General features: G+C 34.5%; 1 long non-coding RNA gene and 2 pseudogenes across 1 annotated transcript; 2 read left to right on the top strand and 1 right to left on the bottom strand.

Annotated features, from left to right (window-relative positions):
* The first annotated feature begins 4056 nt into the window (after positions 1 to 4056).
* Positions 4057 to 6700, top strand: LOC115988159 (annotated as a pseudogene).
* A 1635-nt stretch (positions 6701 to 8335) lies between these two features.
* Positions 8336 to 10229, top strand: LOC115988160. Its single transcript, XR_004091338.1, has 3 exons — positions 8336 to 8382; positions 9027 to 9113; positions 10183 to 10229. It is a non-coding gene; the product is annotated as an uncharacterized LOC115988160 (long non-coding RNA).
* A 4609-nt stretch (positions 10230 to 14838) lies between these two features.
* LOC115986089 lies at positions 14839 to 20035 on the bottom strand (annotated as a pseudogene).
* Between the last annotated feature and the right edge of the window lie 3528 nt (positions 20036 to 23563).

Here is a 23563-nt window from a genome sequence, read left to right as displayed (position 1 = left end):
ATACCTCGTTGTTTCGCATCCCATATCTTATAGTAAGAAAGAATATGCCCATAATACTTCCCTTTAATGAAATGTCTGAGGTGATAAATTGTTGCCGTGTGTTTCTCTTTCAACAATGGAACAAATTCTTCTGCTAGAAAATTACAATCCATCATTCTACCATCAAGGGCCGTGGCAAGGGGCATACAACTATGAGGACCCCTATAAGATGTGACCATCCATAGTCCGAGTTCAGGCTTCACAACTGCCCCAACGTACCACATGCATGATTCATCGCTGCATTTCACAGACAGTCTACTTGTGGTCGACCTACTAGTCACAAAGTTTCTGTTATGCTTTGCGGCGTAAATTGTTAATGCACGTCTCACCGCATCTTTATTAGCAAAAATCAACCCTTTCGCAAAATTCATGTCTGCATTCCAAGAACCAAATGCTTGCTGACCAACTTCAGGATCAACCATATTTTCCCAAGTATTTTCATAAAATGATGAGGCAGGAGGTTCATAAACGAGGGTCGTATTTGTAACATGCTGAACTCTAGCATTAGCGTCCTCATCATCTTCATCACATTCAGCCATATCATCAACATGAGGAATGTGAGTAATTTCATGGTCATCAAGACCCCTGTCAAAGTCACCATCGTCAATCCTCTCTTCATACTCATCTCTATCCTCACCATCTTCCCCAGAACAGTCTTCGTCTTCATCTTCATCTTCAACTACTGGAACTGTAGAGGATTCACCTCGATGTGTACAAAATTGATCTTCATATCTATTTCCAGGTTCGCTCTCAATTGTTACTGGTGTCTCTTGAAAAGGGGGTGTATAGCCTCCCAATGTGGTGCATTGATCATCTAGGACTGCAAACTGTAGAGATGTAGTTGTTTGTACAATTTCGTCCTCTACGCCGACTTCTGCACGAGGCTCCAAAGTGACGTATAACTCAAAATCTGCTGCTTGTTTCCATTTGTCCATCTTACTAAACATGAATTTCACATGTTTGTCCTCTGTTATCGCCATATATCTGTAATTAATGCATTGATTGAGGACTTCATATGGAGAACGGAAAGTAATATGTATGTCATGCAAAGCAGGGTTCACTTGCAACTCTTCCATAATTTTTACTTTCAGCTCATTCAGGGTCTTTAGCTTACGGCGTATCATCATATAGTAGCACTGGATACCCGGACCTTGAAATGAGACTCCATCATAAGGGTTGGCATTGCTAAGGGGTCCACCGTAGTATATATTTATATAGATCATTGTCAACCTATAGATCATCAAGTGCAATTGTGTTAGTGACAAATTTATAACGCTCAATCAACATCAATCACAAAACTTTGTGTATGAAATGCCAACAATACTAACCTCAACCAAATTTGCATATACTCACCTTTAGTAATCTTACAAAAATAGTCATTACCAATTTCATATTCTTTAAAAATTCTAAATCATTCTAAAGGCATGACTTTCAAAACCCATTCAAATAAGTTATGATGAACAAAAATATTATATACCAACCAGTTATCCATTGAAATCTCTGTTACAAATCTTAACAAATATATCTTGAAATAATTTATGGTAAAAAGACTACTATCTTAGGTATCAAACTCATAATCCATTTCATATCCATGAGAAAGACCTAAAAGTACTAAATATTCCTAACAATTGATCACAATATTTAGTACTAAATATTCCCAATAATTAATCACAATATTAATTTTTTTTTTAACTTAGCATATTATCACAATATTTACACTAACAAACAAAACAAATATTCCCATATGTTGTAATAACATAATAATCACAATATTTGGTACTAAATATTCCCAATAATCACAATAGTTGTAGTTATTTTCTAAAAAAATCCCTAATGACTCCGTTCTTTTTGCCAATATCTAATCCCCTAAAATCCTAAAGGGCTATGGAAATGGACAGTGTTTGCTCTCTTTCTATTTTTAAAGTCTGCTCCTTTTTTCCTAACTTGGAATGTTACAAATGGTAACAACACCAAATATTTGTAAATTTTTCACAAACTATACGTGCTCGTGCTGCACCATCCTTACACATTCATTCATGGTCATGGTCATGGTCATGACCATTTCATGTTACAATTTTACTGTTGCAACTTCCTTAAAAAAAATAAAAAATAATTGGATTTATAAGATTTTGAGCTTCGAACCTTTAGCCAAAAAAGTTTTATATATTCTCTTAAATGAAAAAATAAAAATAAAAAGGACAAAATTGCATATCTAGAGTACTCAAATTTTCACATAATAATCACAATATTTGGTACTAAATATTCCCAATAATCACAATATTAACTTTCTTAAAAAAAAACTTAGCAAATAATTTAATCACAATATTCACACTAACAAAAAAAAAAAAAAATTCCCCAATATGTTGTAATTTAATCAAAATATTTTACACTAACAAAAAAAAGTTCCCCAATATGTTGTAATTTAATCACAATTATTTACTAAATATTCCCAACAATTAATCATTAAATTACTACTCATTATAGATATTTTTTCTTAAGTAGATTCATGATCTTATATAAATGTGTCATAACATTAATTTAAAAAAGAAAAAGAAAATAGCAAATAATCACAATATACTAACAAATAAATTAATCACACTATTTACACTAACAAATAAGAAAAACAAAACATTTCCTAATATGTTCTAAATTTTTCTTTAAAAAAAACCTAGCAAATAATCACAATATACTAACAAATAAATTGATCACAATATTTACACTAACAAATAAGAAAAACAAAACTTTTCCTAATATGTTCTAAATTTTTCTTTAAAAAAAATCTAGCAAATAATCACAATATTGTAAAAATATTACCTGAGAATGTTGTGTGATGAGTGTTCTGTGAGTGAGTTGAATATAGAGAGTGTTCAAGAGAGAGCTGAATATAGAGACTGAGTTTCTGATATATGGAAGACATTCACAATACAGAGAACTTATTCCCACGGCAAGAGGGACAGGTCCAGCTGGGACCCACAGACACGTGGAGGGCTGGGGGACTGAAGCTGCTGTGGGGGAACTGTGATGCCCACGTGATGTTGCTGCTGTGGGATGCTGTTGGATGGGAGTGCTGCTGTTTGATGGAATTGATGCTGGCAGTTTATAAAAGGAAATCGAGTGCAAAGGACTCGGTTCCTAAGCCTGAAAAACGAGTTCGTTGAACTCGTTTTCAAAGAGTAGAAACCGAGTCCAATGGACTCGGTTTCCAGGCTTTGAAACCGAGTGCAAGGGACTCGGTTTCCATGCTTTAAAACCGAGTCCTTTGGACTCGTTTTCCAGGCTCAGAAGTCGTCTTCTTTCAACTCGATTTCTCTCAATAATAAAATAAAAAACCCAGGAAATCGTCCCCTCTGAACTCGAGTTGTTATATTCCAAATTAGTTTCAAACGTTTCCTAACTAATGAAATAGTTTGGGTTTTGTAGTTATTTTCTGAAAAATCCCCCTTGAAGAGGAGCAAGGAGCTCTCCTGAACTGGCTGTGAAGTTCTCCAGGTCCCATTCTTCTTCTTCCATTCCCTTTTGTTTGGTTGCTTAGAAAAAGGGGAAGATTAGCCCAGTGATTCACACACAAACTTCTTCTTCTAATCTATGATTGAAACATAGAAATTATAATTTCAATTCTAAAAGCCCAGTGAAAGGCCCTGCTTGGTTTAAAGTTTAAATCTTTCTCTCTCCTTTCCTTGTATAATGTCTGAAGTGTAGAAACCTTTTAGTTTTCATGTTTCTGTTAAGCTTAGACGTTCTTGCTTTAGTCTTTGTCTTCAGCTTTTCATTATTGTTAGAAGCCAAGTTATTGGTACACTCGGAACTAGGAGAGTGGTAGGGAATTCAATGGAGAAATTTCAATGCTGGTGATCAAATTTAAAGTCTAGGCCTTTAATTCTTGCTTTGGTCATGGTGTTTATGGGAGCATTTTTAATGGGTTTATGGTGGAATCAGAATTTGGTTTTGGCAAGATAATGTTGTTGTTATAGAAGTTTGTAGCTTTGTTTTTTGGGGGTTATTTAATTTTGTCATGATATTGTAGCATAGAGAGACCTACATTTTTTTTGACATTGACATTGCCAAAAAATGAAGCTAAGCTTCATACGTGGATGTTTTCCTTCTAATTTATCAGTCTTTATTAAACCCTCTATAAGTATCAATCTTCTTCGACCCGTTTGCTTTTCTTCAATGTCATCCCCACCCACTTCTTTGAAGCCTCAAATTCCTCTCTTCCTAAGTTCACCACTGCACTCAACTTCTGTTTCTGACCTCCAAAAATGGCATGATTGGGCCACATCTTGCTTCTTCAGTTGGGACAACCTTTCTAGACTCCGATGATGGTCCAGACTCGGGCCTGTTGTGCAGGGAGCTTAAGTGGCTCATGGAAGATGCAATTGAGGATCACACAGTGTTTTCCCAAATGGGTATTGAAAACAATCAAACAAATGTAAGATTAAGGATGGGCATAGAAGAACTTTACAATCTGTGGAAGCAGAGGATTGAAGAGAGGAGGCCTTTTCAGTATCTAGTTGGGTGTGAGCATTGAAGGGACTTGGTGTTGAGTGTCCAAGATGGGGTTTTGATTCCGAGACCTGAGACTGAACTCATTGTTGACTTGGTGGCTGATGTCGTTTCAAATAATGAAGGATTAAGAGAGGGATTGTGGGCAGATTTAGGAACTGGAAGTGGGGCACTTGCTATTGGAATTGGGAGGATTTTGGGGAGTTGTGGGAGGGTCATTGCAACAGATTTAAGCCCTGTCGCACTGTCTGTGGCAGCTTTTAATGTGCAGAAGTATGGTCTGCAGTTCAGTGAATTTATCATTGTAATATAATGGTCCCAATTCCTATAATTTCACATGAAAACTCACTAACAAGGATAGTGTTCATCCCACAATCCATATATTGGATCATATTACATGTTCAAATGAAATGCAGGAAGTTTTTAATTTGCTTCTAGTAAATCATTTATTCAACATAGAAAGTGAAAGATAGTCTCCAATTTTTTATTTTTATAGGTAAGATAGTCTCCAATTTTAGATCATATTTTTATTCAACATATGAGTGGATCTTTTTATAATAAAGTGGCTAAATTTTACTTTAGCCAGCAACTTACCGCAACTCTCCTTTTTCCAGGCTTGGGATAGGCTGTGATTAAAATACATGTGGCCGACTTTGACTAGTCTGTTGAGTTTATATAGCTGACCCCATAATTTTGGGACTAAGGTTTGATTGTCGTTGTTATTCAACATACAAGTCCTCCATTTTTGCTTGTAACTGTACTGCTATTATAGCTAATGAAACTTACTGAAAGATTATGTTTAATAAAGTGGCCAATGCGGCAATGCCTTTACAGTAATCTTGATTCCCCTTCTAAACAAACCCTAACCACTTATATGCCTCCTATGATAAACCGTAGCCCCAATTATCATGGCTGTAGACTGTAGTAATTGTGTCCTATGTTCTTGTGGTATTATAGGGTTCAATATCAGGAATGCAGGGGAAATCTTTGTTGATTACTTAATAGGTTTTCTTTAAATTAAATTTACTAACATGCACAACTCTCCTAATTATCTACAATCTTCAGTTGCATTAACAGGTCCATCATCTAGGTTCCTAACACAAATGCAATTATAATGGCTAAACACAGTCATTGTCCTGGCAAGGAATTTCAAAAAAATCTTGTAGGTGCTCTGTAATAATTTTAACTACCATACACCTTTTGGATAGTTTCTTTTAAGAGATCAATGTCCAATTATTCGGACTTTAATAAAAAAGGGGAATAATTTTCCTTTAGTAGTTATCAAATTCGCTTTTCTTTTCTTCCTTTTCTCCATTTCTTAGAAGGCATTCAGATGTTATAAATGAAAGTTTGAAGAATACTAAATTATTTTTCATTGTGGGGGACAGGGTAAAGCTGTGATGCTTATTTTTAAATCAGCACTATAAATAGTAAACTGGATATGCAATGAATGCTGAGATCAAAATGTCTAATGTAGCTCAAAGTTCCAAATAACACCCCGCAGCTCTAAGTGCTCTAAAATTAAGAGGCATGAGAAGAAGAAAAGGCTGAAAAGAGCTTTGGTCACATTTTTCTTCTTCTTTGGGATTGGTGGCACATTGATGCAATAATTTGCTCTTGGTTTGACAGCAATTGGAATGATTGGGAGGGTTTTGGAAATTTAAGCAACATTAGGGGATTGATTGCTCAGTTTTAAACTTTAGTGGGACAATGCAACTCAGTTTATATGGTAAATATTTGTAATTAACCTTTTATTTTACTATGAGAAATTGAAGCGTATTAATTTTTTAGGTTTCTTACTTTTCACTCTCATCTTTTTCCCCTCTTCCTTCCAGCAAAATAGAATATCTCTGATTTCTTTTCTTTTTTCTTCTGCCCTTTATTACAAACCACTCAGGATGTAATTGAATTAAGGCAAGGATCATGGTTCAAACCATTGAAGGATTTGGAGGGAAAACTTGCAGGTATTGTCAGTAATCAACCGTACATACTGAGTGACAATATCCCTGGGCTACAAGCTGAGGTTGGTAGACATGAACCAAGAGTTGCATTAGATGGTGGTATAAATGGCATAAATGATCTTCTCCATCTTTGCAATGGTGCTGCTTTGATGTTAAGACCTGGTGGATTTTTCATTTTTGAGGTATGGATCTTTTAATACCTAGAAGCTAGAGTTCAAAATTTTAAATGATCATACTACCAATTTTATATTATTTTTCAACATTTTCTCAATGATAATGTTATAGAAATATTTGAAATTGCAATATCTGCAAGGTTTTTTTATAGTCTATGTGTTAAAATAAAAGAACTTAAAATGGATTTTACTTTGTGATTAGATTTGTGAATTACAAAAGGTTGAGCCTTGGTGCGATGACAAGTGCCTTCCACCAAAAGCAACAGGTTGCGGGTTCGGGTCTGGGAATCAGCCCCTCCTAACAAATTTGGGGGTGGGGCTACCTTCCATGATATCTTTTATACCCCACAAAAGCAGGAGTTATGTGCAATGGGAATGACCATTTTTTGGATTTGTAAATTATGAATGTTAAATTCTTGTGCATGGATTAGCCTAAGAAGGGATTTCAAGAATCCCCAAGGAACCTGAACACATCAATTCATATTATCAAAGTCCCAAGTATGGACTTCATCATCAACTGTTGTTGTAGAAATTGTACTTGTGAGAAAATGGGTGCTGCTACACATGGATTGTATATGCATTAGTGTGGGTAAAGGAATGAGATGGGAGCCTGATGCACCTATTGTTGAATGCATACCAACAGATAAGTTCAACAAAGAAATGAAGCACTTGGGTGAGTTAGGAATGGTCAAATTTGATCCATAAGCATAGGAAGCTTTTCAAATGGGAAACCCCCTCCCAACCTTGGTTGTTGAGACTAAAACCCTATGATACATGTCAAGAATTAGCAGACCTAATTGTAGGCTGTCATGCTAGGTGGTCACCAAAGATGATAACACAAAAAAGGACCTGAGTTAGGTACTAACTTGGTTCTCTGCAAATGATACTGTCAATGTATATATGACTTGTTGGTGAAAAGGACAAGAACTTGACGGGAGACTAGGAAAGAAACAGAACTTGAGATGTTGATATGGGGATAATGAGAAGTTTAATGGGTCTAGAATCAGGATTGTTGGATGTGCCATTAGGATTCTTATATAGCTAATGCTATTCTAAAAATACTATTAACAATAGTGTTGTTTTAGTGACTTTAATATCTAGTTTGGATGAGTTCTACTGTTCTGGAACCTGACACCTTTGCCTTGAACTCACCCCCAAACTTAATTAGGTTGTGTCTTTATAGACCATATTGGAGTCCTTAATTGGGTCAAAATGGTTCATAAACCATGTTTATCTGGGTTATTGCTACCTGTGCACGAGAAAGTATATGATGTTTCAGGAACTCCACATCAGCATCTAGTTGGTGTTTCTAAGCCCAATAATAAAATGACATCTGTCTAAAAATAACATGTAAGCATACAAGACCTTTTAAACCCGAAAAGACGAATATGCCCCTGAAAATTTTCAAACCCCGCCTAAACACCTTTTCCCCTTCAGCAAAATCAAAAGTCTCTCTCTATCTCTGCTCTCTCTCACCGCACAACCATCTGCTCACTGCTCTCTCTTTCTTTCTTTCTCTCAACTCCAAAGCTCCACAACCACTACTTAGCATCGCCGCCGGAGCTAGGCTACCAAACTTCACCAATTCCAACGAGACTGACCTTTGTCTCTTCGGAAAACCCAAAAATCGTATCTCCTTCTCGTTGCTTCCAACCCTCAACGACGGAGGTTTTTTCCCCTCTTCCAAAACCTAAAGTCGCAAGAAGGTTTTCTTGTCTCTCCTTTTCTGTTTATTCTCTGTATTTTTCACATATTATTTGTATTTTTTTCTTCTTCTCGAAATTACAAGGGTCAATCTTTTTATGATGATTGATTTGGCTTCATAATCTCACCTCACAAGGGGTCTACTTTTTATAACCAAGACTCACTTGAAAGATAGACCTCTGTAAGGTATATTGGGTGTGAGATTTGGGTGTTTTTGTTTAGGAAAGAGATGGGTCTGATGGGGTTTGGTGTTATGGTGTAAGATACGGGTGTTTTTGTTTAGTGAAGAGGCAGGTCTGATGTGGTTTGGTATTTTGGTTTAGTTTGTATCCCTATTTTATTATCAATGTTTATAAACTTACTTGGGATTGAGCTGCCTAGACTAATATTGATAGTCCCTTGTAGATAATGTGTATATTTTGCTAGCAGTGTATTTTGTAACTTGCACATAGTCTATATTGCCTTATCAATAAATAAAGAGGAATTTGGTATATTTCATTAGATACATTTGGATTATTTCAACATCAGTCATGTTTATCATTGGCTTTATATACTCTGTTTCTTTTAGTTTGCATTATAGCACTATGTGGCACTAGTTTCTGTTATGGAACCTTGCTGATTTTATTTTGTATGTTGCTTATTTCAGTTACTAAATCATATTGTGTGAGCTGCCTCCTGAACACCCTATCTCTAACATTAGACCTCTACGAGATTCACTCAATCTTCTCTTCAGGTCAGTTGCACTTCTTTGGTTTACATTTATACAAATATAATTGTATATGTTGTCCTCATGTCAAATACATAATTTCTGTTGATCAGTGTATGAATTGAAATTTGTATAATGAACACAAGAAGGGACAGGAAAAAGGTTTGAAATTTTTTTATTCGCTACCATGACCATGTGCCTTTGGCATGATTATTCTTAAAGAGGGAAGTCAGCCTTTGTTGGTCCAAATGGTAAGACTCATTACACTTTGTATACTAACACAGAAAGGTGTTGATCTATTGTACTCTTTATGGTTATCTATCATACCTGAGCTCCTTTTGTATATACCCTAGTTTTTTTTTTTTTGGGATAAGTTGTAGACCCTTGTAGTTGTTTTGGTGTTGTAATTTTTATAGATGCTATAGTTGTATTGATGTTTTACTGCTGCTAGGTGTGTTCTGAACTATTTTGAACAGCTTGATTTCTTGTTTTTGTTCGGCTGCTGCATCCTATTGCTTTTTCCAATTTATAGGAACTCATGCATGATTACTTGATTTAGCATTCTGATTCTTACTTTGTGCACATGCCTTGGAGATGATTCGATTGAAGCAATAGTCTGTCAATAATTTTTATGTTTCTGTGTAATTTTGTACCACAATCATTAGAATGGATTCATTGAATGTTGGGAAATAATCAAATTAGATGTGCTCTTGCTAATCATGCATTTTGATAGGATCCTTTTTGTATATGCTATATCCTCTTTTTAAGGGGTGGTCTCTAGTTGCTTGTGAGCAACATTGGAATGCATTAACAAATGAAGAGTAGCTTTCTTTTGTGGTTATTCTTAAAACTTCTTATTTATTTATATATATATTTATATATATATATATATATATATGAAGTCTTGCACTTTAATTTGGTTACTTTGTTTGAAATAAAAAATCTGAAATTTTCAAAGCAAAATTCTATCGACTAGTAACTAAATTCAATATTGTCTATTGTTTGTGGGTGTGTGTTTTCCATTAAATTTTAATTTAATTTGCTTTAGTATTAAGAGTAAAGTGACCAACCAACCAACTTTGAATTGGTTTTGCAGATTGTCTAAGATTTTGCTTGTTTATAATGGCTGTCATAGAAAATAAATTTCAGTGGCATATAGCGGTGCTGGAGTAGCCACACATAAGCAATGGCCTAAGGACTATACTTGAAGACATGCTGGACTTAGCAAATGAGATTGACCAAGTTTCATTTGGGTTAGGAGAGATGTAAATCAAGTAGCTTATGAGCTTGCTAAGTGGGGCTTTGTTAACAATTGGAATGGTTTTGTAAATTGTGGTCTTACTTGATTGTATGATATATGTGATCATGAAGGATGCTCTAGGTTGTACAATTTCAATTTCGTTCTTTATAATAAAGCTTGGTTTATTGTAAAAAAAAAATTATATATATATATATATATATATATATATATATATAATGGGTGATTTGGCCACACGTCCAAGTTGTAATTCATTTGTTTCTTGGCTTGACAATAATGGGGCAATTATTCTTACTTGTGAACTCAACTATTGTAAGACTTGAGTAAAAGTGGAGCAGCTTGTAGCACTGTACAATTCACCCTTGAAAAAAAAAAGAAAAAAAAGAAAAAGGTCTAGCACTTGCCATTCAGTGTATCATCAAAATAACAAAAAAGAAATATTCTAGCATGAAAATATTGTCATTCATTATATCATCCCCTTAATTGGAACTCTTCATGAGTGCTATCATTCATCCCAATATAGCACTAAACAATATAGCACTTGCAACAATCTAGCATTACAATTCCACCACCATGCACATATTGAAACTAATATAAAAGAATAAAATGTACTATTGCATTAAAAATTTTCATCATTTGCATATAATTAGACTTTAACTAGAAGCTACTCAAACATACACAAAATCTATCATGTTTGAGTAACTTCATTAGTTACAAAATTTTCCAAAATGACAGCAATAATAAGTGTTTGGCTATGCAATCACTTGACCAAATTTTCAGCTATTCTATCTAAAAAATTGGCAAGTCAAAAATACTATCTAAGATGTTCCTCCACTGTGCAATAATGTCGAAAATGCTGTCCATTAGCTGTGCAGAATAACGTCCAAAATACTATCCAAAAGAGCTTTTTGTCCAGAATTTTATGCAAGGCCCTAAAAAAAAGAGAGAACAATATTAGGGGGGAAAAATGAGAACCCAACATTATTTGCACCACCAAGTTCTTTTGATAAAAAGTAAGACTTTGTTGCTTTTATACTTGAGCTAACCATTGTGCTAATTATATTCCCATGTGCAGGTAGCACATTCCTTCCCAATCTCAAGTTACATCTTTCTTCCAGAGTTGCAAATTCATGATTGTGTGTCATTAAAGTGTGAAACACTTCAAATATCTTTTTTTACATCAAACCGGATCTTAGCACAACAACCCGTTCTTACATCTAAATTATGATACTTTACAACCTTGTTTGAACACAAATTCTCGTTGCCTAATAACACCATTATTCTATCGTTTAACCACTTTTCAAATGCTAAATCCCCTTTTTAAAGCATACAATTTATAAGGGTTATATACTTCTTCAAACCTCACTTGCATTCCAATTTTAAATTCATCACATTCACCCAAAGTTACATTTTCAAAATTTTCCCTTTTATCATTGTCCCCAATTGCAACAAAAGCATTTTTTGAAAAGTCCATGGCTAGTCGAACCTAATTATGAAAAAAAAAAATGAACATAATGAAAAGATGACTCAAATATATATAATACAACATAACATTAACTACCATAAAGTCATAAAAAAGAATTGCTGCCAGCCACCCACTAATCCTCAGCCATAAACAAACATACACTCAAGTGAGCTTTACATCGATTATCAAAATATCATAATTTTTCATAATAACTCAACCAAAGACTTAAACTAGGAAAAGGACAGAAAGATAGATTGAATACCTTAGAGGAGACTCTTAGGAAGAAACTATTTATCAAAATCAATTCCTTCAGCAAAAACAACGGAACAAAAGCATCACATCCATCCCTACACCATGAAAAAAAAAAATTATTACAAATAATGAAACAAATTGTGAAAATTCCAACTATGAAAAAGCAAATAATGCAGGTCACTGCACTAGTTGGGTGAGCTTATTACTCAAGTCAGATTAGGTATCTTTTCTGGAAAGTAGTGATTGAATTTATTGGTCTAACAGTTTGCATGCAGGATGCACACCAAAATCTTGTTTATAACAATTTCTAATATAAGAATTATGAATTCTTGTAGGACAGATTTGTATTGTTAGTGAAATGTGAGTGTATATGTGGATAGATGGATAGTGAAATGTACATGTAAAATTGGTATGGACAGACACTGATCACAAATGGTTTTTATTAATCCAGAAACAACTTAAACTTAGCTAATCCGGAATTGCTAGTCTCCCAGACTTTGGCTATTCTGATTCCTCTATTTATAAATCCCATATAAATGCATCATCTAATCAATATTTTCACTAAAGCATTTTATCAAACAGTAGAAGTTTCCTTTCTAAATATGAATGTATATGTCAATTTATAAAACACACACACACACACACACACCACACACACACCACACATATATTATATATATATATATATATATATATATATATATATATATAATAATAATAATAATAATAATAAAAAAAAAAAAAAAAAAAAAAAAAAAAAACAAAACAAGACACATGTAAACATAAAATTTCAGAAAATAAATTCAAAAAGAGAGAGAACAAAACATTCCTGCAACGTCTGGTGTTAGAAGCAGAGAAAACTTCTGGTGTTGGTGGTTGGAAACAACGAGAAAGAGAGCTTTGGGCGTTTTCCTACGAGACAAACGTCGGTCTCGTCGGAACTGGTGATGATCGACAGTGTATCTCTATATCCGACGGCGATGCTAGGCAGCGGCTGTCAAGGTTTGGAGTTGAGAGAGAGAAGATAGAGCCATGGAGGTGCTGGTGTGCTGTGGTGGTGTAGAGAGAAACGGAAGGAGAAGATTTTGCAAAAAGGGGAAAAGCAAGAGAGGGTGAGTGTTTGAAATTTTTTCCGGCGGTGATGCTAAGCAGTGGCTGTGGAACTTCGGACTTGAGAGAGAGAAAGAGAGCAGATGGTGGTGCGGTGAGAGAGAGCAGAGAGGAGTAAGAGAGTTTTGATTTTGCTGAAGGGGAAAAGGGTGTTTAGGCGGGGGTTTGAAATTTTTCAAGGGCATATTTGTATTTTCAGGTGTATAAGGTAGGGTGTGATGACATGTTATTTTTAGACAGGTGTTACTTTCTTATTGGACTTAGAAACACCAACTAGATGCTGAGGTGGAGTTCCTGAAACATCATATACTTTCTCCCTGTGCACATACCTCAATCCTTGTCCCTATTGCGTGGCTTGTACTGGTTTTTTTTTATTTTATTTTTTATTTTTTATTTTTTTTTTGAGGAAGTTTAAATGTTTTTCTTTTCCTTGTTGCATGGCTTCTAGTGGTTTTATATGGGAGGGAGTCTCAGTGTCATTCTTTTTCTTTTCCTTTTTTGGGTAGTTTGTGTTTCTCTTTTTTTTTTTGGTCTATTAATGTTACATTTTCAATATCTAGGGGACACAAATTATTTAATTTTATGTTCTCCCGTGTTATGCCATATGTTTTATGCTAAAGTATTTCATACTCCTTTACACTACCTGCGTTTTGAGCTCATTAAACATAGTTTATTTTTTGCCCCTACTTTGGATTTCTTTCTTTAAGTAATGTCAATTTAGTGAAAACAGAAAGAGAATACAGAAAATATACAATAAAAAATAATAGAAAAAACACCAATGAAAAATGGACACAAAGGGGAGAGAAAGATAAAAGTAAAGAAATTAACGGCGAATCAGAAAAGAATATAAAGATTCCATCAAAGAATACGCCTTGAAAGTATAGGATTTTAAACTCCATTCATAAAGGGTCTTCAAAAATATGAACTTAAAATGAGGCAAAGTTAACTCCTTTCACTTAAATGTAGGCTGACTATTCTCCGTCTAAATGCGTAACATAAAATAGGGCAAGAATGGAACCCCGCACTTCCTTGAATCTAAAGGAACCGAAGGCTCCTTTCCAAGACTCCAACATAGGCATAACCCTTGTTTTAAAAACTGGACCGGACTAACCAGTTCAACCAGAAACCGGGCACCAATCCGGTCTGGTAAATTCCCCAAAACTTGTATAAAACCGGTCAAAACCAGGTAAAACCGGGAATCGGGACCAAAATTGGTTCTTTGACCATACATGTTTTTAAAACCATAGGCATAACATAACTTGGCATGACCAAAGCGATCTTAACTAGGCAAAAGAAAAAGCTCATAGGTCACAAGCAATAGGAAAATGTAATAGGGGATGACTCGTTGACTCACCATCAGATTTGCACAAGCAGCACCAGTCTGCCATGATAAAAGCCCTCTTTCAAAGGCTTTACAAAAAAAAAAAAAGGCCCACTTTCAAAGATTATCCATCAACTATATATTCCCAAGAGCCATCACCCAAACAAAGAATGCAACACTAGGCAGGGTTAGCATTTTCCATATGCATTTCCTAGGAAATTGGATAGGATTTACAGGCCTTTCTTGAAGCACTCTATAACTACTTTTAGCCTGGAAGCCAGTCTTGGGTGATGGATGCAAAACAATCTACCAGGACCTATAGGGGTTACCTTTTATTGCTTACAGATCATCCAAAAAATTGGGCCATAGAATCTAAGTCCCAGTCTTGTGCCTCTAAGATGAAGACAGGTTTCCAATGCACTTGACCGTTGACCCAATCAAGATAGTTTGAAACCAAAGCCTCTTTGTCTCTGGCAAACCTGAACAGCTCAGGGTATCTATCCTGGAAAGTCCCATTGCTATCCCAATGATACTTCCAAAACAAAACTTGGGAACCAACACCCACACCCCAACCCACCAACACCCCCCCCCCCTCTCAAAACGAGTGTATGAAGCAAACTTCTCCCAACCCTTCCTGATATTGGGCCTACCCCATAAGGACCTTTTTCCGTTCCAGAGTACCTCTGACATCAAGTAGTTCTGTACTTGCTCTATCAATATCCTTTTGCAGTTTTGCTAGTGACTTCTGTTCCAACCCATACCTCCACAGCTATTTCCCAAGCAAAGCTAGGTTAGAAATCAGCAGCTTTTGAATGCTCGGTACCCCTTGGATTGGATTTCACATAGTTGACTAATTAACCAAATGGAATTTATGCTCCCCATGAAGCCCACCCCACAGGAAGTCTGTATTTTTTCCAACTTGTTGGCTACACTAACAGGAATGGGGAATAGGTAGGGAGACTTGAAAGTGTACTCTTGATTAGAGTTAGGCTAATAGGCCTCTAGATTATTTTCTCTCATTTTGTTTACATTTGGTTTCACTTTTTCCTACAATGGGTGGAATATGAATTGATAGTAGAATGTATTAACTTTATATACTCTTATTATTCTCATATTATCATTTAGTACATATACATATTGAATAGATAAAGACTTTTAGGAATTGAATTGATTATTAGTACAAACACATAATCACACATTTCCATAGTAGAATCCAACACAGTAAATGAAGACGACTCCTACACTTGAAGAGAAAGAAAATCATGATTCCTACACCAGAAGAGAAAGAAAATCATCCATTGATCATTTCAACAAGGGATATTAAACTAGCTTGAAATTAAGATCACGACTCCTAATCCCTTGAATAATCCAGGCATTATTAAAGACATTTAATCTCTTCTAGTTGTTCCTGCTGGCCTCTGCAATTCACAGAAAAGTTCATTAGCTCACCATTTTATACCTTGATAATATAAAAAAACAATAACTATTACAAGGTTACAAGCTCGTGGGTATTGATAAGATGACAATTTCTGTTTAGCAATTTGACCACGAGTGGGAAATGAAAATCTAATTTTAAAATTAGCTATGACAATCTACTCAAGATTAATGAAAAGGTAAACATAAAATTTCCAAGCTTTTTGAAAAGAAGTATTTGGAAACTGAATGAAATCAACGTAAATGACTGGGACACACTACTTAGAGTAGTCTTATAGTAATTAAAATGAAATGCCTCTTACTTGAGCTCTACTTGGTCTACCTTTGCGAATCCCCGAACCAACAAAGTACTTTTTATCATTTGTAGTTCTTTAATGACTTCCTCCATATTGATTCTCTCTTTTGGAGATTCCAATGAACATAAGATTCCAATATTAAGGACTGAGAGTAAGCATTTTTGCATATCCACATTAGTATGCCTAAAGTCCTCAGTATTATTAGCTTCTTCTACTTCAATTTCATTGTCATTGTCATCTTCTTTTGTTGCCATCATTGCTGCAGTTGCTACTCCCATTCCTTCAACTTCTCTTGGCAAAAGCACTGGGTCGACAACTTGAATGAGCCTTTTTGGTAAGGACATCTTAACAAAGTTATGGAGATTGAGACCGTCTTTAAACATATCATCAGTGGGTCTCCTTCCTGTAAACATTTCCAACACAAGGACTCCATAACTATATACATCCCCCTCAGTTGATGCTTCACCGCCCATGCCATACTCTACAACTCATGGAATGGAGGGAAATTAAGCAATATTCTATCTATTACAAAAATATCAATTTAGGGTTTACAGAATGCAAAGTCAAGAAAATAAAACAAATCTATATTAAAAAAACAATGACATATGCTTTTACTTTTGAAACTAAAGGAAACATTAATAACTTTATCCCGAGGGTACAAATCACTTTTCCCCCTCCTATTGATTTATTTTGATTAAGAAAATATATCTGTACAAAGAAGGTACAAATTTTAGTCAAAGAATATCAAATTTAACATTTCTCAAAGTTTAAATCATATTTGAATTTTATTTTTGAATTAAAATTTGCAGTTTTATAAAAAATAATAATTAAATTAAGTATGTTCTTGCGTGGTACAAACGCAAATGTGTTTTAACTTCTAAAAGAAAATCAAATACTAAGCGAGAGTTACTTAGCAAATAAATAAATAAATAATACTAAATGAGAGTTTATGTTAATATGCTAATTATGTGTACACCCATACGAATATGTTGATGATACGAAAATTAAAAAGCATATATAACAACAAAATCAAGGAGTTAAAAATCCTATCATTTGATAAAGTGACAAAAAGAAAATAAATACATTAGAATAGTTAAGGATTTAAAACAAAAGAAGAAAGATAATACCTGGAGCAGCATAACCGATAGATCCCTTTAATCCAATTGTGCTAGTGCACTTTTGGGAAGAATCTTTCGAAGTTGTGAGGAGCCTTGATAAAATCACTTACATGAGCAATCATATCACTATCAAGAAGAATATTGCTTGGCTTTAAATCACAATGAATGATTTTTTGCTCACAATGATTGTGAAGATAGTTTAAAGCAAAAGCCACATCAATTGCAATAATTAGTCTTTGAAGAATGCTCAAATTTTTTGATTGATTGTCGCTATCTGTCATCGGATGCAGCCACATTTCCAAGCTCCCATTTGCCATGAATTCAAAAACTAGAGCTTTGAAATCATCACCATTATAATTTATACTAGAGCAACATGTTAAGATCTTTATAAGATTTCGATGCCACACATTTCTTAATACTTTGCATTCTGACATAAAACTCTTCGAAGCATCTTTGTTTTGAAGGTTAAGAACTTTTATAGCAACTAATCTTTCCTCTTGATCAAGAACTCCTTTATATACTGATCCAAAACTGCCAGATCCAATCAAATTGTCGAGAGAAAATCCATTAGTCGCTTGATGGAGCATTTTGTATGAAATTGTTGGAAGGAGATCAATATTTGAGACTATAGAAGATGGTTTCTTTTTTGATTTTTTCCTCCAATAAAGAACAAGAAAGGATGAAACTAGAAGGATACATGTAACAACACAAACAATTGTGATTGTCAATCTTGAAGCAAGGGACTTTCTTGATTTCGTAACTTTGTGGCATGTTGGTAATTGCAATTGTGGAATACCCCCACAAAGCTTATTGTTTCCAATAACAAATATAATATTTACATTCTGAAAACTCCTTTTGTTGGTACCTCACCCTCAATATTGTTAAACGAAATGTTCAAATATTTTAAAAATGAAAGTTTCTCTAGACCTTTTGGAATTAATCCTGATAAGTTGTTTTGTGAAACATCTAAATGTTCAAGGCTTTTCAAGGAAGCCATTGATGAAGGTATGGTCCCATTAAAGGAATTCCCTTGCAAGCCTAGGTACACTAAGTTCAAGCAATTTCCAATTGTTGTAGGAATTTCACCAGACAAATTGTTTTTAGAGACATCGAGTGAATTAATAATCTTCAAACTGTCTACTTCAACAGGTAATTTGCCACTAAATGAGTTGTGAGATAAATTGAGTAAAAGTGACAAAGAAAAAATTTGAAAAACCTGTTGGGGTATGACTCCACTAAGCTTGTTTTGTGAAACATCCAACTTTTGTAAACTTTGACAAGTTCCAATACTTGGAGGAATGCTTCCTTCTAAATTGTTTTGAGACAAAAACAATTCTGCCAATTGAGTGAGGTTGCCAATAGAACTTGGGATTTTCCCTGACAATTTGTTTTTCGATAAAGCTAGTCCTTGCATCTTCCGAAACTTCCCAAAACCGGTAGGTATCATACCTGTGAAAACATTCTCTTCCATGCCCAAGATAATTAAATTGATGAGATTTTGCAATGCTACAGGAATAGTTCCAGATATTTTATTACCTCCCAAATATAATTCTGTGAGTTGTGTTGACAAGTTGCCAATAGAACTGGGCAAAACACCTTCAAATTGGATTTCCACAAGTTCTAGCATGTCCATTTTGCTACAGTTTCTTAGAGACGTTAAAAAGTCCAAATCCTTTCCTAATTTATTGTCACTTAGTTGCAGATATTCAAGATCTTGTAGAGAACCCAAATTAGTTGGAATTGATCCCACAAAGCTATTATTGTTAAGGGCAAGTACTTGAAGTTTAGATGCATTGCACAAAGAACTAGGGATTGACCCAAAGAATTTGTTATCACTTATTGAAAACCATTGGAGATTAGAGAGAGTATGGCCTATATTTTCTGGAAGGGTACCACTAAGTTGGTTTTGTATAAATGACAAGATTCTAATAGATGATATATTGTAGAGAGAGGAGGGGACCGTACCGTTCAATTTATTGCCTCCAACTATGAAATATGATAAGCTTTTCAAACGGCCTACGCTTTCTGGAATATTTCCCTCTAAATCATTTTCGGTTGCCGAAAAAGATACGAGTAATGAAAGATTTCCCAAGAAACTTGGGATTCCTCCTATGAAATTGTTTCTGGCGACCACAAGAGAAATAAGCTTGGTCAGAGAGCCAAGCTCCTTGGGAATTTTCCCAATAAGTTTGTTGTTCGAGACTCTTATATACCTAAGTTCAGAGCAGCTGGACAAGTTGGTTGGAATTTCTCCTCCCAACGAGTTATTTGTAAGATTGAGGTCTCGCAATCGGAAGAACTGACCAACTTCCTTTGGAATTTCACCATAGAAGCTATTGTTTTGAAGGTTGATGGCCCTAAGAAAGGTGAGGTTGCCAATGTAAGGGGGAATAGTGCCACGCAAGTTATGACCTTGTAGTTCTAAGTTTGTGACTCTTTGATGACGGCGGCCGCATGTAATTCCATGCCAGTTGCAGAAGTGGAAAGAATCATTCCATGAGCTCAAGATTCCATATGGATCATAATCAATGGATTCCTTGAATTTGAGCAAAGCCAAACGGTCAGTCTCATTTGTTGGAGTGGCAGAAGAGGTGGCAGGTTTCAAGCATAGAAGGGTTACGGTAAAGAGTAGAATGATATGAAGGAATGCAGAGCATAATAATGCAAGAAAATTGGGGTTGTGAAGCTTCATTGGTTTGGACAAGCAGGAAACTGGTGAAATTTTAGTGTGCTGTAGAGGAAGATAGACAAGTTTGTATTATATATAGGCTGTCTCAGTTAGTTATGACGTAAAAAATCATTTGCGTACCTTGTAGTGCGTTAATGCTATTTGTCAAATACCTCCAAAAATATAAAATCCGTGGGATCTTTAATTGATCAAAATTTCTCTGATTTAGTATCAATATAAAAGCAGTACTGTCTAAAAAAAAAAAAAAAAAAAAAAAAGGGTGAAAGCCAACAAATAATGGAATTACTTTGTTAAATTGCATAGGCCGTTGAGCAGACGCCACCGACAACAAAGAAATCATTTGATTTGGGTCATTGACCTCATTGTGAGTAGGTGAAATAAATAAAGTAGTTTTTTGTAGTACCAAATAGCTAAAAAAATAGTTCCATTAATGTGAATGCTCTTATCTTGTTAAAACCAATTTAATCCATTATCACAGTAATTTGTTTGCTTTTGTCATAAAATTTGTAGTAATTTGAACAATCTTTTTGAAAAACATAATGGATGAATAGAAATCAACCCAACTATTAGGTAAATTAGTCCTATTAAAAAGGTAAGAATAATATATTTTAAATAAATAAAAAAACTTATAAACTAAATATTATGTAAATTATATTTAATATAAAAAGCTCATTTAATGTAATTACATTAAGCATTAACTAGAGTGACCATAAGTTCTTTGGTCAAACCAATGGTTGACCAGGGGCATTTTGGTCATTTTAACTGAAAAAAAAGCACTTTGAGTGCTCTGGTGTCTGAACAGGTTGTGCCATGTCATTTTAGATGCTCTCACGAACCCATGGAAAGAAAATGATATTTTTGGATTTTTTTGGGTCTGGCACGCAAATCAAGGATGAACAAAATATAATATCAACAGCTACCCCTTCTTTATTTGATATCTCGAGTGCAATAAGAGGTGTCAGATAAAGAAAGTGATTTTGAATTTTGTTACCCCCAAATTTGCGTGCGCAGATTGTTCATGGGTCGAGATTGGACTTTACCTGTGATAATGCGCTTTCAAAAGCAGTCCTATCTTAAAACAAAGAAATTACTTTGTTAACGTGCATAGGCCGTTGAGCAGATGCTACCGACAACAAAGAAATCATACAATTTGGGTCATTGTCCTGCTTTTCTAATTAGTACGAGGACACAACTTTTTGTTATGATTTGTGGAAGTGGTTGTTAGAGAGTAATAGCCAATTACTTATATGTGAATTTGCCACCATCTTTTTATTTCCATATCACAAACCCATTCATTTTAGCGCAGCGTGAAAAGAATTGTGGAAAAATTGGCTTAGTTAATTATGTAACTTAAAATGAATTAGATCCATAGGTAACCAATCACATTTAATATAAACTAATGGTTGATAGCAACTCCTAAAATAAAAATAAAAAGGGACTCACATACACACATCTCACCTTAAAAATATATGCACACAAAGAGACACATCGTTAAAGATCCAATGTATGACCTGACCTAAAAATCTAATTTTTGCAGGGCGTCCACACTAATATTTGATTATATAGCCCACGGGGCCCCATGATCATCTGTACAACATCAATAATTTACCTTTTCGTGGAAGTAGTGGAAGGGTGTCATTGACAAATTCAACTGTTCTAAAAGGGGCCTCAATATCAATAATTAAGATGATCCTAGTACGTGATTACACAGCCCACGGGACCCTCCATGATCATCTTTACAACACCAATAATTCACATTTTCATTGAACGATTGCTTGAGATTGGTATTATGGATAAAGAGAATTAGTTCATTCCAACAACCAAGTGAAGTTATTGATAATTATGAAATATTTATAATATATGTAAAATTGAAAAATTTTAACTTTTAGTTGACTTCTTAATATTTGTTTGCATAAGATTTTGTGAGCCGTTTTAGGCCATTATATAGATCTATATGTGTGCGTATATATATTATCTGAGTTTAAACCATTTATTAGAATCTTGTCAACTTATATTTTTTTTAAGATCACACGTAATGTTGGTATTGCTCAATGTAAGTATAGAACCGTCAAATGTGATGTTAGCAGACTACCTACTTGTGAGTATGGTGTCCCAAAAAAAGTGCACCATAGAATTGCCTTTTAAATTCTCATTTATTAGAGCATCCACATTGGTGGTGCTAAATAGCTATATTGCTATTTTTAGCACCACCAAATACCAAAATGTGCCCTACAATGGTGGAGCCAAACTTATATTTTTTGGCTCCATAGCTATAGTGCACAGCTACTTTTAGCTGTGCATTGTAGCTAAAAAAAAAAAAAAATTATTTGTGCGTTCGCACTGTTTTGATTATTTTACTCATTTTTATTCTTTCTTCTATTCTTATTTCTCTTCTTTTGCATTCGCACTGCTATTGTTTGTGCATTCACACTTCTTTTACTATTTTTTATTTCTTATATGGCATTCACATTGCTATATATTGTTTGTGCGTTCACACTGCTATTGTTCTTTTATTCTTCTATTTTTTCTTTTCTTATATATTGTTTTTTTTTTTTGTGCGTTCAAACTGCTATTGTAGTAGATATACTATTTTATTGTGATGTTTATATTATTTTATTTTGTTGAAAGCTAAAATAGATCCACTGATGCTGAATGTTTTGTAAGGTGAGTAGGTAAAATAGGTAAAGTAACTTTTTGTGGTACCAAATAGCTAAAAAAATAGCTCCATTAATGTGAATGCTCTTATCTTGTTAAAACCAATTTCATCCATTATCATTGTAATTTGTTTGCTTTTGTCATAAAATTTGCAGTAATTTTAACAATCTTTTTGAATAACATAATGGAGGAATAGAAATCAACCCATCACTATTAGGTAAATTAGTCCTATTAAAAAGGTAAGAATAATATATTTTAAATAAAGAAACTTATAAACTAAATATTATGTAAATAATAGTTAATATAAAAAACTCATTTAATGTAATTACATTAAGCATTAACTAGAGTGATCATAAGTTCTTTTAGCTCAGTCATGGGCTCACTTGCATTATGTTTTTAGGGCCAAAATGGCCCATTAGCATTAATTTTTGAAATATTTAGCAACAGAGCACTGTTTCGGAAATAATTAGGGAAATACCACTTTTTCGGGTCCTATAGCGGCGTTTTCCTGCAAAATTTTTTTATAAGTCCCATAACAAGTTCAAGGGGCCCTATAGTGGCGTTTTTAAGCCCTATAGTGACGTTTTTGGGTCCTATAGCGGCGTTTTCCTGCAAAAATTTTTTATAAGTCCCATAACAGGTTCAAGGGGCCCTATAGTGGCGTTTTTAATCCCTATAGTGACGTTTTTGGGCCCTATAGCGGCGTTTTCCTGCAAAATTTTTTTATAAGTCCCCATAACAGGTTCAAGGGGCCCTATAGTGGCGTTTTTTAAGCCCTATAGTGACGTTTTCGGGCCCTATAGCGGCGATTTCGGAAAAAGTTGTACTTCCCTAATTATTTCCGAAACAGTGATCTGTTGCTAAATATTTCAAAAATAT

The sequence above is a fragment of the Quercus lobata genome, chromosome 4 (assembly GCF_001633185.2).
Source record: "Quercus lobata isolate SW786 chromosome 4, ValleyOak3.0 Primary Assembly, whole genome shotgun sequence".
NCBI classification, from domain to species: domain Eukaryota; kingdom Viridiplantae; phylum Streptophyta; class Magnoliopsida; order Fagales; family Fagaceae; genus Quercus; species Quercus lobata.
The sequence above is the reverse complement of the archived record's forward strand: the minus strand, read 5'-3'. Positions and strand labels throughout refer to the sequence as shown.